The following is a 14596-nucleotide window of genomic DNA, read 5'->3' on the forward strand; positions in this document are numbered from 1 at the left end:
ATTGTAGGTTCTCACAGCACTATGGATTTCTCTTGTATTGTTTATCACAGGTGTGCTTTATATTTTTGACACGATTGTTTTGTAGTATTTGTACATTCTCTGAGGCTGTAAGCTCCATGAGGGCTAGGACTATTTCTGCCTGTGCCTGCCACAAACTCCACAGCACATATCACAGTGTCAAAAATCCAATAGATGCGCACTAAATTGTGTTGAGATAATCAGTAAATGAAGTAAATATTAAGCACTTGCTATGGAGTGACACAGCAGAGTAAATCTGAACAAGTCACATCCATGAGCCAGGCTTCCACTTCTTCCATGTTAAATGGGGAGTTGGACTGAGCTATCTCCAAGATCACATAAGGATATACGGTTTGGTGATTCTGTGAGAAAGATTTAATATATTGCCTTCTGATATATTAAAGAGTTAGTAGTTGTTCTAATGCTTTTACAAAGAGATATTATTTTAAGTAAACTTTGTTATGGGCCAAGTTGTGAACCTTCCAAAATGTATACGTTGACTTCCTAAAATTCAATACCTCAGAATGTGAGTGTATGTGGAGATAGAGCCTTAACAAGTTAATTAAGGTAAAATCAGGTAACCTGGGTGAACCCAAATACTTAGGACTGGTGTCCTAAGAAAAGGATTTTAGGACACAGACAATACAGGGATGACCATGTGAAAACACAGCGAGAAGATTGCTATGTACAAGCTGTGTTTTTTAGGTTTCCCCTACATCTTTTCTCTCTTCTTCTGGTAAAAGCAGCCAAAATTCATTTCAGGGAACTGGCACAACTCCACTGTGTATGGTCTTGCTAAGACTTTAACTCAAGCCAAAGTTTGGGCACTTAACCCAAACAGGCGAATCAGACTCTGTCTTTGTAGAATATCTCCAGCCATTTAAATATTGAGAGGAAAATCTCAAGAACAGACAGGAAAAAGTAATTTGTAATCTAGACACTGTGGGCCAAAGTAAACAGTAGTGGTGATGTCATGGATGGAATGTTCATGCCTGCCGCCGCCCCCCCCCCCCCGCAATTTCTATATTGAAACCTAGTCTCCAGTGTGATGGAGTGGGTCTTTTGGGAAGTGATTAGGTCATGAGGATGGAGCCCTCAGGAATGGGATAAGTTCCTTTATAAAAGAGACCACAGAGATCTCCCTTACCCCTTTCACCATGTGAGGACACAGTGAGAAGATGGCCACATAGGAACCAGGAAGAAAGCCCTCACCAAACACTGAGTCTGCTGGCACCCTGATCTTAGACTTCCCAGCCTCCTGAACAGTGAAAGTAAATGTTTGTTGTTGTAGCCACCCAATCTATGGTAATTGTATGTTAGTAACTCAAACAGACTAAGATAGGCAGGTTAATTATAATTTTATAGTTTATTATATACATGATTAGAGTATTATGGGTGAGAGTGTACTAAAATATGAAGTTCATTTTGTTTCTTCTCAGGGGAGTGAAGATTTTCCTGAATTGCCTGGAAATAGAGCTTCAAATTAAGAGCCTAAAGTTTGGGAGCACCCACGTGCTGTGCCACTCCTGTGAGACAGTTACCTCATCCAGAGCCCATCCTCTCACGCACAGCTCTATACGTGTGTGTAGAGAAATGCTCAGCTGTTAGGGAATGGGGTGGATGTACGGACAAAGACAGACCAGGTGGAGAGTGTGATCAAGTTGCTGTCTGGAAACTGTCAATGAAGTATGGTAAGGAACAATGCAGGAACAAATCGGAGGTTCTTGAAACAATTGTTGATCAAAATCTACAGAACTTTGGTTCTAAAGTTTTCCAATACCTCCAGGATTTATCTACCAAGGAAAATTATATTGTAAAAACAGATTGCCTAAATACACAAGGCTGTGGGTTTTTCCCATTATGTATGGTTGCTTGCTAAAATTAATTTAATTTTTAAAAATTAAAAATCACTTCTGACTATAGACACTTACCTTTCTTGAACATTCTAATTTATTTCTAAAGAAAAATGAAACTCGCTAGCATGAATATTATGATAACTAACTACTCTGCACCATTGAATTTCATAGAAAACCAAAATAACCTAGACAACGAAAAAAAAAAAGGAATAAAACCCAGAATCCTTAATCTTAATAAAGCATGCAACTGCCTATAATATTCCGACATGGATGGCCAGCTGTGGGTCCCCAGAGCACTTCTTGGATATTTGAAATGAGGTTAAAAAGCAGTCTCATTTTCTTCACACAGCAAACTGGAAAAGGCCCTCTAAAACTAGCTACTAGCAACATCTCTTTCTGAAAGTATACTACCACAGAGCATGCCCCACATCCAAATCCCTCCTAAAGAAATGACTGTGCCAAGAGGAAGTCTAGCTATATTAGAAATTTCACCTCTGTCTATAATATTAAGTGGAAGATGCACATTCCCACACAGCAGCCATTACTTCCCTTCACCTCAGTGTTACTTAGATTTCACCACAGTTTACGGTTCGTTGCAAATGGAGTAGATAACCTGCAAGTGTGGAGATCTGTTCCTGCCTCAGTGAGGTCCCCTTTGTTGTTAATAGGTTTTACACATTGTTTCAGATTTGGCTTTCAGCCTTTCCAACATCTTCATACAGAATGTGAATACCAGTGGTAATATCCGTAATTTTCCTTTTTTGCCATCTAACGCTAAGCTGTCACCCCTTGAGTTCCATTCCCTTTATTTGGTACACAGCTTGAACCTATTTTGTTATATTCTTCAGAACTTAGCCCCCATCTGCATGGTTCTTTTTCTGATCCAACTGTGTCATAACCCTTGTTGTATTTCCTCTGTCTCAAGACACATTTACATCTTGCAGTATTACCCTTCCATCTGGCAAATGGTCTTTTATCATTTTTTACTTATCAAGAAAGGCATGCTCCTTTGTTCAGGAGATTTTGTTTATCATATGTATATTTTCCACATATATTAAAATCATTGCCTGTCTCCTCAACATTACTTTTTGGTAGATAATATTTTTTGAGGAAATAGAAACATGAAACCTGAATAAACTTGTTGTCTGTTAAAGATGTTAGGCCACTAAGAAATAAACCCACTGATGAACATCCGTGTTACTGTGCTCCACTCGGATTCATTGGCTACTAGTATGGCTACATGGTAAACTCAGTACTTCTATAAATAGAAGCCATTACTCTCTTAGAAAGTCTTAACTACTGTTCAAAAATTAACTACAGGTATACCTAACAAGGATAAATATCCAACATCATTAAGAAAATATGAAAGTGAAGTGAACATTTAAAAAAATAATTAAAATATAAGATTGTCAATTTCTATTGAGTATCCAGACTGCTAGATACTAAACATTAACTTATGGGGTTTTTTTCCTTCCTAAAAGAGGTGGAGAGAATGCTTTGGAATTAAGTTCCCTATTCCTCAATCCTATCGTTCTAGCCACAGTAATGCAACACAGCTTGCTACTTTATTAGGGGCAATGTAAGTGACTTAGACTTGGATTCTACTTCTCTGTCATTTGTTAACTTTCAACTATAATCATATCATTTAACTTTCCCATTCCCCATTTCTTCATATTCCAAAGGAAAGGATTGTAGTATTTGATATCCCAGTTATACAACTCTGTGATGCCATAACTATCACACGTTTCCCGTCTCCTATTTCTTATCCCTTAACCCTAATTCTCTAAAATTCCCCAGTTTCTTTCTAACATTAGTTTTGTGACTATTCTTCATATTTATATATTTTTTAATTAAAAATAATGTATTACTGTATGTGCCCTCAGGAAATCCACTTTCAGTAGGTATACCAGCCAGTAGAGCATAGTTCCTAAAAAGCTAATGATAGGGAATGATCACCTAATTGACCTGTTTATTTTATATATTTAGGAACTGAGGGTCAAATAGATTAAGTAACTGATTAAACTTCTTAACTATTTGGTAGCAGCATAGGAATAGATTCCCATTTATATGTTGTTTGCTATACATTTCCCTCCTTTCTGAATTCCCTCCAATCTGTTAATATTGTTGGGTTGGGGTTTTTTTAAGAAAAAATTTTATGCTGTACTCTCAGACTAATGCTTCATGGTCAACTTGTTATGAACTATATGATCATAGCCATTTTTCTCTGCCAGATTTATGGGGTATTTTTGTTTTCCCTCCTAATGCACAGCTCCACAGTTGTCTTTATTGAACTACATCCTGTATGTGATTATTTCTTTATTAAACTATGGTTTCTTGCAATCTTTGTGACCTTACTTAATCTTCTGGGCCTCAGTTTTCTCATTAGCAAAATAAGGGACTTTGAGTGAATTAACTCCTGAGGCACCTTTTACTTCCAAAGCACCATTTTCCAAACTGGGACTGAATCTATGCCACTTTCAGATTTTAAAAATATGTCCTGTATTTTATCATCCAGACACTTGATGAGAAGTGTCCCAAAATCAACTCTTCCAAGACACCATTTGTCACGTTCTCCTGAAGTTGACATTAATGCATTGATCACATCCCTATTATTCATTTATATTTTCTCTAAGTGTTTTCAGTTCAGGGGACATTTGTCTGTCGATGTTTTACAAAAATTCCTGGGGCAGATTAATTTTATTTTCTGTATCTTTATATATTTTTTAAAAGTTTTGCTTTTTCAAATTGATGAGCTTATACGGATTTATTTCCAAGACTTTAAAAAGACGGAAATGTCAAATCAGTTCAACTCAGTTTAAAAGATCAATATTCTATTGATTCCAGGAATACCAAATTTATCTAGTTTTAAGATTGAGAGACAAATGGACTGTAGCTATTGTCAGAGGCTTACAAAGCTGAAATTCATCTTGTAAAGTAATTTAGTTTTACTTCGTCTCCTAGAACTTTGATGGAATTAACCAAATTAGATGTGTAAGCTTTATTATTTTTAAACAAATTAATACAAAATTTTGAACAGTAAAAAAATAACATTGTTATTTCCCAATAACTTCATTTAGCGTTTGCTATAAACTGCAATACCAAACTTGCCTGCAGTTCTTTCAAGACATTTACTGAATTAATTCAAATCTGTTTTGCTCCGTCTGTAAAATGACTGAATATAATGTGCTGTTCTGCTTCCAGGATTTCATTTCTGTCTCTAGAAAGAGACTCTGATCTTAACTTTGCCAGCAGAGGGCACATACACATATCCTTCTTTGTTTCTTCTAATCTACAAAAAGGAAATTTTTAAGAAGCCTCATTTGAGGTTCTATTACATATTACCTTATTGGAACTGAGTCTAACTGAAAAAAAAGAAAACAACACAAACAACACATTAAGATTTTCTTTGAAAAGTCTAATGCCTGAATGAAAACCAAGAGACACTGGAATACTACTGCCACTGAACCAGAACATCAGTTTAATATATCTATTTTTGCGCTGCGAAATTTCAGAGGGATTTTACTGCTCATTTTGTTTTGGTCATATTTTGATCTGGCCTTTCTGCTTTTAGTATTCAATTCCGGACTTAGAATTAACAAAGAAGTGGGCAACTAATATTTATTTACATGTTCATTTATTTGTAGAATTAGCAAAAATTCAAACAACCCATCATCTATGTTGTAGCCTAAAGTTGCTATAATAAACACATATGCAGACTATCGAATTTAATTGGACAGTTATTTAAATGTTTCTGAGAGAAGGAGCGATAAAAATCAGTCTGTTGACCATTTTGGTTAATGGCTTAACAACAGTCGTGAACATTTAAATCTTCTGGCTGCTTACAACGAACGGATAGAATGGTAGCATTTTTTACACTGTCAGCTATGTGAGCACAGTGGAGCATCTGTAATTTCAACATTATGCATATGCATCATGTAATTATATAACTGCAGATATGTTGTGCCTGCACACATCGAAAGGTTATGCTTTTAAAATGGAAAAGTAATGTAGAAAAGCAGAAGTCAGAGGCTCATGTGCTGATATCTATCTCCAGCAGCATAAATTTTAAGGATTTTGTATAAGCCACTGTACAGCCTGACTTGCACCAAAACCAATCCAAGAACTCACAAATGGATGTTCAAATGTTATATCGACTTTTAAAAAATTCTAATGCATTAGGTCAAGATGCTAACTAGTCTTTACAGGTTAGTCTAAACTTTAGTATATGTGGAAGAAGAGCCACTGTGATTGTTTTTATTGAGATGTATAAATCAGGACACTTTGGACTTCCTTTAAAAAATAAGTTATTTGAAACTTAAACACAGAAAAATATTAATAATAATGTAAGAGTTCAGTTCAAAGCTTAGATTCTGCTATTTTTAAGTTTTTCTAGCAAAAGATAATCAAAAGTGAAGACACAGACCTACTAGAGAACGGACTTGAGGATATGGGGAGGGGGAAGGGTGAGCTGTGACAAAGCAAGAGAGTGGCATGGACATATATACACTACCAAACAGTAAGGTAGATAGCTAGTGGGAAGCAGCCGCATAGCACAGGGAGATCAGCTCGGTGCTTTGTGACCGCCTGGAGGGGTGGGATAGGGAGGGTGGGAGGGGAGACGCAAAAGGGAAGAGATATGGGAACATATGTATATGTATAACTGATTCACTTTGTTATAAAGCAGAAACTAACACACCATTGTAAAGCAATTATACCCCAATAAAGATGTTAAAAAAATAATAATTTTAAAAAATGGAAAAAAAAAGTTATTGTCCTAGGAGGAGAGACACGGTTCCAGACAAAAGAAGCAAAAACACCCTGAGAATATGAGACTATTTCCATTCATAGGAGGGCTTTTTCCAAATAAAGTCTTTCCTGATTGGGAACCCCAATAACTCCCTCCATAAAGAGTTATTTTTTCCAAGTAAAGTCTTTTCCAATAGAGCCCAATTCCAATTGCAACCCCAATTGTAAGGTCACTGAGATTACTATTAATGATACCAAACATTTCGTCAGGTCCAAAAATCTTAAGCCATGTTTTAAAATTTACATATTTATATATAGCTTTAGTTAACATCTACATATATAATTATAAGTAATAATGCTTAATTATGATCTTTAAAAAGACCTACTGCTTGTAGCCCATAATATTTTAATGTCTCTCTCTCTCTCTTTGATAAAATAGAGACTCTACAGTCTTAAAAACTTGAATCTGTCTAACATCCATGAACTGGAATGCTGAGTAGAAAAGAGAGAAATAAATTGTAAGAACACAGAATAATCAGGAAGGTTAAGTGCCTCACAAAGAAACAGACTGTACACACTGTGAGTACATAAGTCATGTATGGTTTCCTTCCTAGCTGACAAACATCAGGCTCAAAACAATGCTTCTCCGGTAACATTACTTGTTTTTTCTCTCTCCATCCTCATCTGTCTACCTTTCTGTCTTTCTTTCTCCTTTTGCTCAACTGGATTACAGAATCATAATTTGCTGAATTTATAGCTAATACCTTAGGTATATATCATTTTACTTTAAAATCTGGCCAGTATCATAGAAAATTAATATGCTATTACTATGGCATGCATGGAGCAACGAGGTCTTAAGGAGGAGGTATCGGACCAGGACTCAGTGCTCCTAATTTTTTGTAATTTACACTATGGAACTGGACCAACCTATCATCTTTCTTTAAGTCTCAGTTTACTTTACTTCCTGAAACAAAAGAACAGAACAAAAGCAAAATCTGTTTCAAATTTCTACGGCTTGCTTAAATTGTTAGTGTAACATAAATTATTTAAAATTTGTACTGCTCTGGCTCCTACAGACGTTTTCAAATGTGCAGCAATTGACTTCTCCTTTAGCAATAAGGTAGTGGGCAAAAACAAGAAACTTGTGGTGGTTCCTTAAGGTGTGAACCTACTGGGGTTTTCCATGATATGATTTATCCTGAAATAGAGAAAGAGAACTAGAACATAAACATTGTTACTACACCAATTAAATGAATGCATTTATCATTCTAACCAATAAATTTATTTTTAAATTATTATTATTCATATTTTATTTTTAACCTCTTAGTTTGTGTGAACCAACAATCCGAAGTGGATAAGTCAATTAATACCTTCACCTGAAAGAGCTAAAAAAAGAATACTTTCTTTAGTTACCTGGGTAGCTTTTTATTAATCATATTATTTTGAGGTATTACTCACTTTGGAAGTGGGTGAATACTATGGACATATATTTATTTCTGTCCTATCTCAAATCTGCCTTGATGCAAACTAAACCTCTTATATGGAAGTGGGTATTTGGTTGCTTTTATGGTAATTATTTTGTGTTAATGATTAAACAGTACAATACATATGTTATAATTACAATGTGATAAAATCCTTACAAGAGCTAACATGAATAAATGAGATCAGTTTAATACTTTCCTTCCTAAACAATGGTCAGATGAGAAAAATATGGGTGAGAATGGGCTTGTGATAACTACATAAATAAATACTGAATTCCAGAGTACTTTGCATACACATGGAAGTGCTGTATCCCTTGGCAAGAAATTTTTTTTAATCAATTTATTAGAATTAAAGAAATGGAGCTGGGTGAAGGCAGAGAAAGCATCTTGGAGATCCCCAGCTATAGGTGAACTTTCTGCTGGCCACCAGAAGGTTGCAGGTTCGTGGAGGTCTGCTATTTAAAAGATGGAGAGTATATATACCTTGAGGTTGACAGAAGGGCATTGTTAGTAGCGATGATGGGAGGTGTGACGATAGGACCTAATTAGGTGGTTGCTAGCGTGTTGGAAACAAAAGGAAGATCATATCTATTCAGAAGCTAAAATGTGCTAATACCAAACTAGATGCTTAGTCAATATAACCACCACTGCATGTGGTAAATGCTTATACCTCAGAGAAGCAGTTAATTATCTCTCTTCAATTTACCAGTCTCTGCTTGAAACCCAACTTTAGCCATATATTTAATGCCATAGTTGAGGAAGATGTAGGGTTTTTTCCTCTGTATGAAACAGAAACAACCTATTTCTTCCCCAGAGAGTGACATTGAATCACCCCTGTGTTACTAGGCTTATGACGGGGATTATGATTATTATTCTCATTTGCCTTGGAGGCTTTGTGCTTTCAAAGCCTTTATAGCAAATCACATACCCACGGAGAAAGGTCCACTGATCACCAGTTCCTCAGCACCCTTTATCAAGTGGGCCCTGAAGAAACGTCTTCATATTTCCTAGCACACGGTTTTAAGTTGTTTTTATTCTATACAGAGTAGATGCAGGCCACACACAAAAACATTTCAATTTCTAATTGTATATCTGAGTCAACTTTATACATTTGATATCTAAAAATAACACTTTGGTCAAGATTAGTGGTTATTTTTTATATCCTTTTGATTTTTTTATGCTTTAAAAACTGATGGAAATTACTTAAAGAGCATGAATAATATTGTCTGATGTCCAAAAATGTATGTATACTTTCTTTTAAGGAAATCCAAGGGCTTTATAGGCAATAAAAATGTCAATATTCTAAGGTCTCTATTTACTGGATCACTGTTGAAAGACTAACGTATCAAATAAAACACAGAGGAAAATGCATTATATAATTTTGTCAGTAAAATTTTTTTCTTGGGTACATCTCAATGTCTTTTTAGTTTTTTTTAATATAACAATTCAATTAATATTTATTTTAGCACCTACAAGCCACTGTACTAGTGGATTTAGGCATTTGGGGATAATAATATCTCAGTAGTAAGCCCTTCCTCTGCCAAACATTGCACTGTTTTACTCATTTTTCCTCAGAGAACCGCACAAAATAAGTATTACTATTATCTCTGTTCATTGATGGGAAAATTGAGATACAGAGAGGGTTAACTAATTTACCCAAAGTCACACAGCTTATAAATGATGTATCCTGTATTTGGACATAAGTAGTGTAACTCCAGAGCTTTACTCTTTTTACTTTTGAAAATGAATCTACTCTCTCCCCTTATCTATCTAAACTGAGTTTTTCCTATTTCTGCTTTTTAAAAGAAGATGTAGAATTGTAATACACCAAAACCAAAACCAAACAAAACAAACACAAAACCTGAAATGTATTCACTGCTAGTATAATTTAATTATTTGCTATGTTTCTTTGGTAATTCGTTTAAAAAGTCATTTACTTGTTCTAAAAACAACACACACACACACACACACACACATTCCATGTTATTTGGGTAATGTAATACACAGCAAACATCTAGAGTCAGCTGCATTAATTTGTGGTGCCCAATGTGAAATGGAAATATGGAGTTCCTTGTTCAAAAATTAAGAATTTTGAGATGGAGACAGATAAGTATTAAACCAAATGAGACTGCATAGGTCACATGCTCATGATGCTGGCTCTGGCAAGAAACTAGCATTGCTCACTGAAGACCTTCTATTGTCAGAGTAACCTGTGAGCCAAAGAGATTCCTGGGAGACACAAAAGGCCATGAGAATAGATAAAACATTGGTTGTATTAGCTTGTCTTTCTATCAGTGAAAATCTCCTTGAATACAGTGTGTAGGACATATGGCCACAGAGAGTTTTTCTGTTAAAAATTTTTACGAAGGAGATGCAAATATTTAACTGAGAGTTGAGTATGTTCCAAAGAGATTCATTTCTTTTCCTTTTTTTTTGCATGTGCATGTCCAGCTACTGCAACATCACTTGTTAAAGACTATCTTTTATCCATTGTATTGCCTTTCTCCTTGGTCATAAATCAATTGACTAAATTTCTGTAGCTTGGTTCCTTATTCTGTTCCATTGATCTATTTGTCTATTCTTTCACCAAGACCACACTAAACTAACTTTACAGTAAGTGCTGAATACTGTAGTTTTATAGTAAGTCTTGAAGTGTGGTAGTGTCAGTGCTCCAAATTTGTTCTTCTCCTTAAATATTATGTGGTTATTTGGGGTCTTTTACCTTCCCATATAAACTATAGAATCAGTTATTCAATATCCACAAAATAATTTGCTGGGATTTTGATTGGAATTGTATTGAACCTATAGATCAATTTGTTAAGACTGGACATCTTAACAATATTGAGTTTTCCTATCCATGAATATGGAATATCTCTCCTATTATTTTGCCCTTCTTTGATTTCTTTCATCAGAGTTTTGTAGTTTTCCTCATGTAGCTCTTGTACATATATTGTTAGATTTATACCTAAGTATATCATTTGTTTGGTCCTAATGTCAATGATATTGCATTTTTAATCTCAAATTCCACATGTTTATTGCTGGCATATAGGAAAATGATTGACTTTTACCCTTGTATACTGCAACCTTGTTATAATCACTTATTAGTTCCAGGAGTATTTTTTACCCGTTCTTTTAAATTTTCTACATAGATGACCATCATCTGTGAAGAAAGATAGTTTTATTCTTCTTTCTCAATCTCTATACTTTTTATTTCCTCTTCTTGTCATATTGCACTAACTAGGACTTCAAGTATGATGTTAAAGAGCAGCAGTGAGAGGGGACATACTTGCCTTTTCCTGATCTTAGTGGGAAATCTTCAAGTTTCTCACTATAAGTATAATGTGAGTTGCAGGGTTTTTGCAAATATTCTTTATCAAGTTGAGAAAGTTCTCCTCTATTTCTAGTTTACTGAGAGCTTTTATCATGAATGGATAAGTGCTTTCTGCATCTGTTGATATAATCATATGATTATTCTTCTTTAGCTTGTTGATGTAATAGGTTACATTTATTGATTTTGAATGTTGAACCGGCCTTGCACACCTGGGATAAATCTTACTTGCTTTGGGCCTACACTTCTTCTTATACATTGTTAGATTCAACTGGCTAATATTTTGTAGAGGATTTTTACATCTATGTTCATGAAAGATATTGATCTGTGTTTTTCTTTTCGTGCAATGTCTTTGTCTGATTTTGAGGTAGGAAAAATTCTCTCTCTTCCATCTTCTGAAAGAGACTGTAGAGAATTGGTATAATTTCTTCCTTAAATATGTGGTAGAATTCACCAGTGAACCCATCTGGGTCTGGTGCCTTCTGTCTTAGAAAGTTATTAATTGTTGATTTAATTTATTTAATAAATAGAGGCCTATTAACATTGTCTATTTCTTCTTGTCTGAGTTTTGACAGATTGTATCTTTTAAGAAGTTGGTCCATTTCATCTAGGTTATCAAATTTGTGGGCATAGAGTTGTTCATAGTGTCACTTTATTATCCTTTTAATGTCCATGGGATCTGTAGTGACATTCTCTCTTTCATTTCTGGTATTAGTAATGTGTGTCTTCTTTCTTTTTTGCTTAGCACAGCTAGAGGCTTATTGATTTTATTGCTCTTTTCAAAGAACTACCTTTTGTTTGTTTGCTTTTTGACTCACAGACCTGTCCCATCTGAGCCTCCAATGATTCTTCAATTACAATAGGTTTTCCTTCCCCAGCACTGGTTCCTGCAAAGGTATTTACTTGTGTATTTCTGTTCCAATAAGTTGTGCCTTTTTGTATCCAGCCCATCTGTCTCTCCAGTTTGGGGGGCAGTGGTTTGCCCTGGAACCTCACTTCTCTGACAGATCCAAGAAGAGATGTTGATTTGTCTGTTTGTTCAGCTTTTTACTTGCTGTTAGGACACAGTGACAACCTCCAAGCTCCTTACATGTGAAAATGAAAGCCAGGGTCTAAAAGTAGTTTTAACCCACAAAGCAGGATTATTATGACGAAAACTTATAATAAAAGAAGTCTGAAAAAATTTTAAACCATATGTATCATTGCCACTCTAATTCCAAAGTCTTGAGGTTTCATCTTCCATTGAATGTCATTTGCATTTTCTAATTTGCTCTTATCAGGTTTATCCTGTCAATCAATAGGTATACTATAAGCCAACATGATAGTCTAAAATGTTACCTCCCTCAGGTGATTTACTTAGACTGGTTTTCTTTAACCAAATGATTAATCAAATATACAATTCTAATTGATTCTAGAGCATATCAGTTAAAATAATTTTCAATATTTTTTATTAAAAGGCTACATGACTATAATTTCTAAGGCTTTTTCCCCAACAATGTAACAAACATTTTTATTTCATGCCCAGATTCCAGTTAAATGTGCAAAAGAGCAAGGGATAATTTTTATATATATATATGTGTGTATATATATATATATACACATACATATATATATATAAATTTAAATCCTTAGAAGAACAAAATTAATAAGTATTTATCAGGATATGTCTCTGAATTAAACACAATAAACAATTATTACATGATAAATTTATATTCAACTTAAAAAATAAAACTTTATGAATTACATAAAATAAAATTTAGGCAATCAAAGTAACCCATACACAGGGTGTGTTACACTGTTTCCTTTTCCCTTAACCTCCATTCAGTGAGCCAGGAAAAAAGTGCTTGCAAGAGACAGAAAACGTAAGGACATTTTCTCTTGTTTTATCAAAAAGAAAACCAGACTCTTTCCTGCTTTCATTCATATATAGTTTTGCACATGAATGCATACAGCCAATAAAGCAGCAGTGTTTTCTTTTTCTATCTTTATTTATTATTAAATACTTAGTCTTCATTGAAAGACACTCTTTTGTGTTAAGAGGGTTAGGTCAAGTGGGTTTAGGAATTTTCAGTAATAGTTTTCAGCACCACAGAGTTCTTTGAAGGGAAGGAATGCACGTGACTGATAGTGCAAGCATGAAACACATAAAGAAGAGAATGTGTCATCACCGTCATGAAAAACCACTTTGAATGGCAGTGATGAGTCTATAAAATACGAGCAAAGCAGACAGAGTTCCTACTCTCTAGTAACATAGCAGTAAATAACAGAGGCTGTGCCTTAGAAACATCCCTGATGCATGATCTGGAATTCTTAACACAAATTCAAGTATGTCTGATAGCTCTTAACGGTTCATGTGAAATAATGAGAAAGCTGTAATTTCATTATCCTGGGAAAATCCTGTTTAAGTTAAGTAGAACACTGTGTTTTGCTTTATCTTTTACTCAATCACTTTTACCTTCTGGAAGGTAGGGGGAGGCTAGGATGGCAAAAGAGGGATAAAAATACATGGGCCTAATTGTCCACATCTCGTTGGTCCTTCAGTATGTTCATGATAACGCATTTATTTCTCTGTCTCTGGCTTCATATGCACCCACAGAAGTTCTTTGTCTTCCTGGTGACCCTAACTGGGGACTCTTCAAAAATAATTTCCATCTTAACATCCATCCAACTGAACGAAGCCTCTGCTGAGAAGTGTGCAAACAAAAAAGTTTACCTAAGAACATTTCTCCGTATATGAAAGGAGAAACACAGTTTGTAAAGGAAAAGCTGAAAACCCCTTATTTCTTGATAGAAGGAAGTTTTATATGAGGTATATTAAGGCAGAAATTTCGACGTACTTGGAATAATTTAGAAAATTACTGCCTGGAACGGATTCATGTTGAGTTGAATACGGAAGAAAGCAAATAAAAATGGACCAAAAATATTGTTTGTTTTGGAAAAGGCAAAGAAGAAATATAAAATATTGCAGACAAATATAAATTAAAATCAAGTTTTCAACATATTCAGATTTATCATTTTAAGTAAGAAAAAAATGAAAATATTGGTAATAGAAGGATAGAAAGACAGATAAATAGATATATAGATAGGCGGGTGGATAGGCATACATGTAGCATGGTCAGTCATAGGCAAATGTTCTGCAGTGAAAAAAGGAGAACAATCTAGAGGTT

The sequence above is a fragment of the Orcinus orca genome, chromosome 4 (genome assembly GCF_937001465.1).
Source record: "Orcinus orca chromosome 4, mOrcOrc1.1, whole genome shotgun sequence".
Lineage (NCBI taxonomy): Eukaryota > Metazoa > Chordata > Mammalia > Artiodactyla > Delphinidae > Orcinus > Orcinus orca.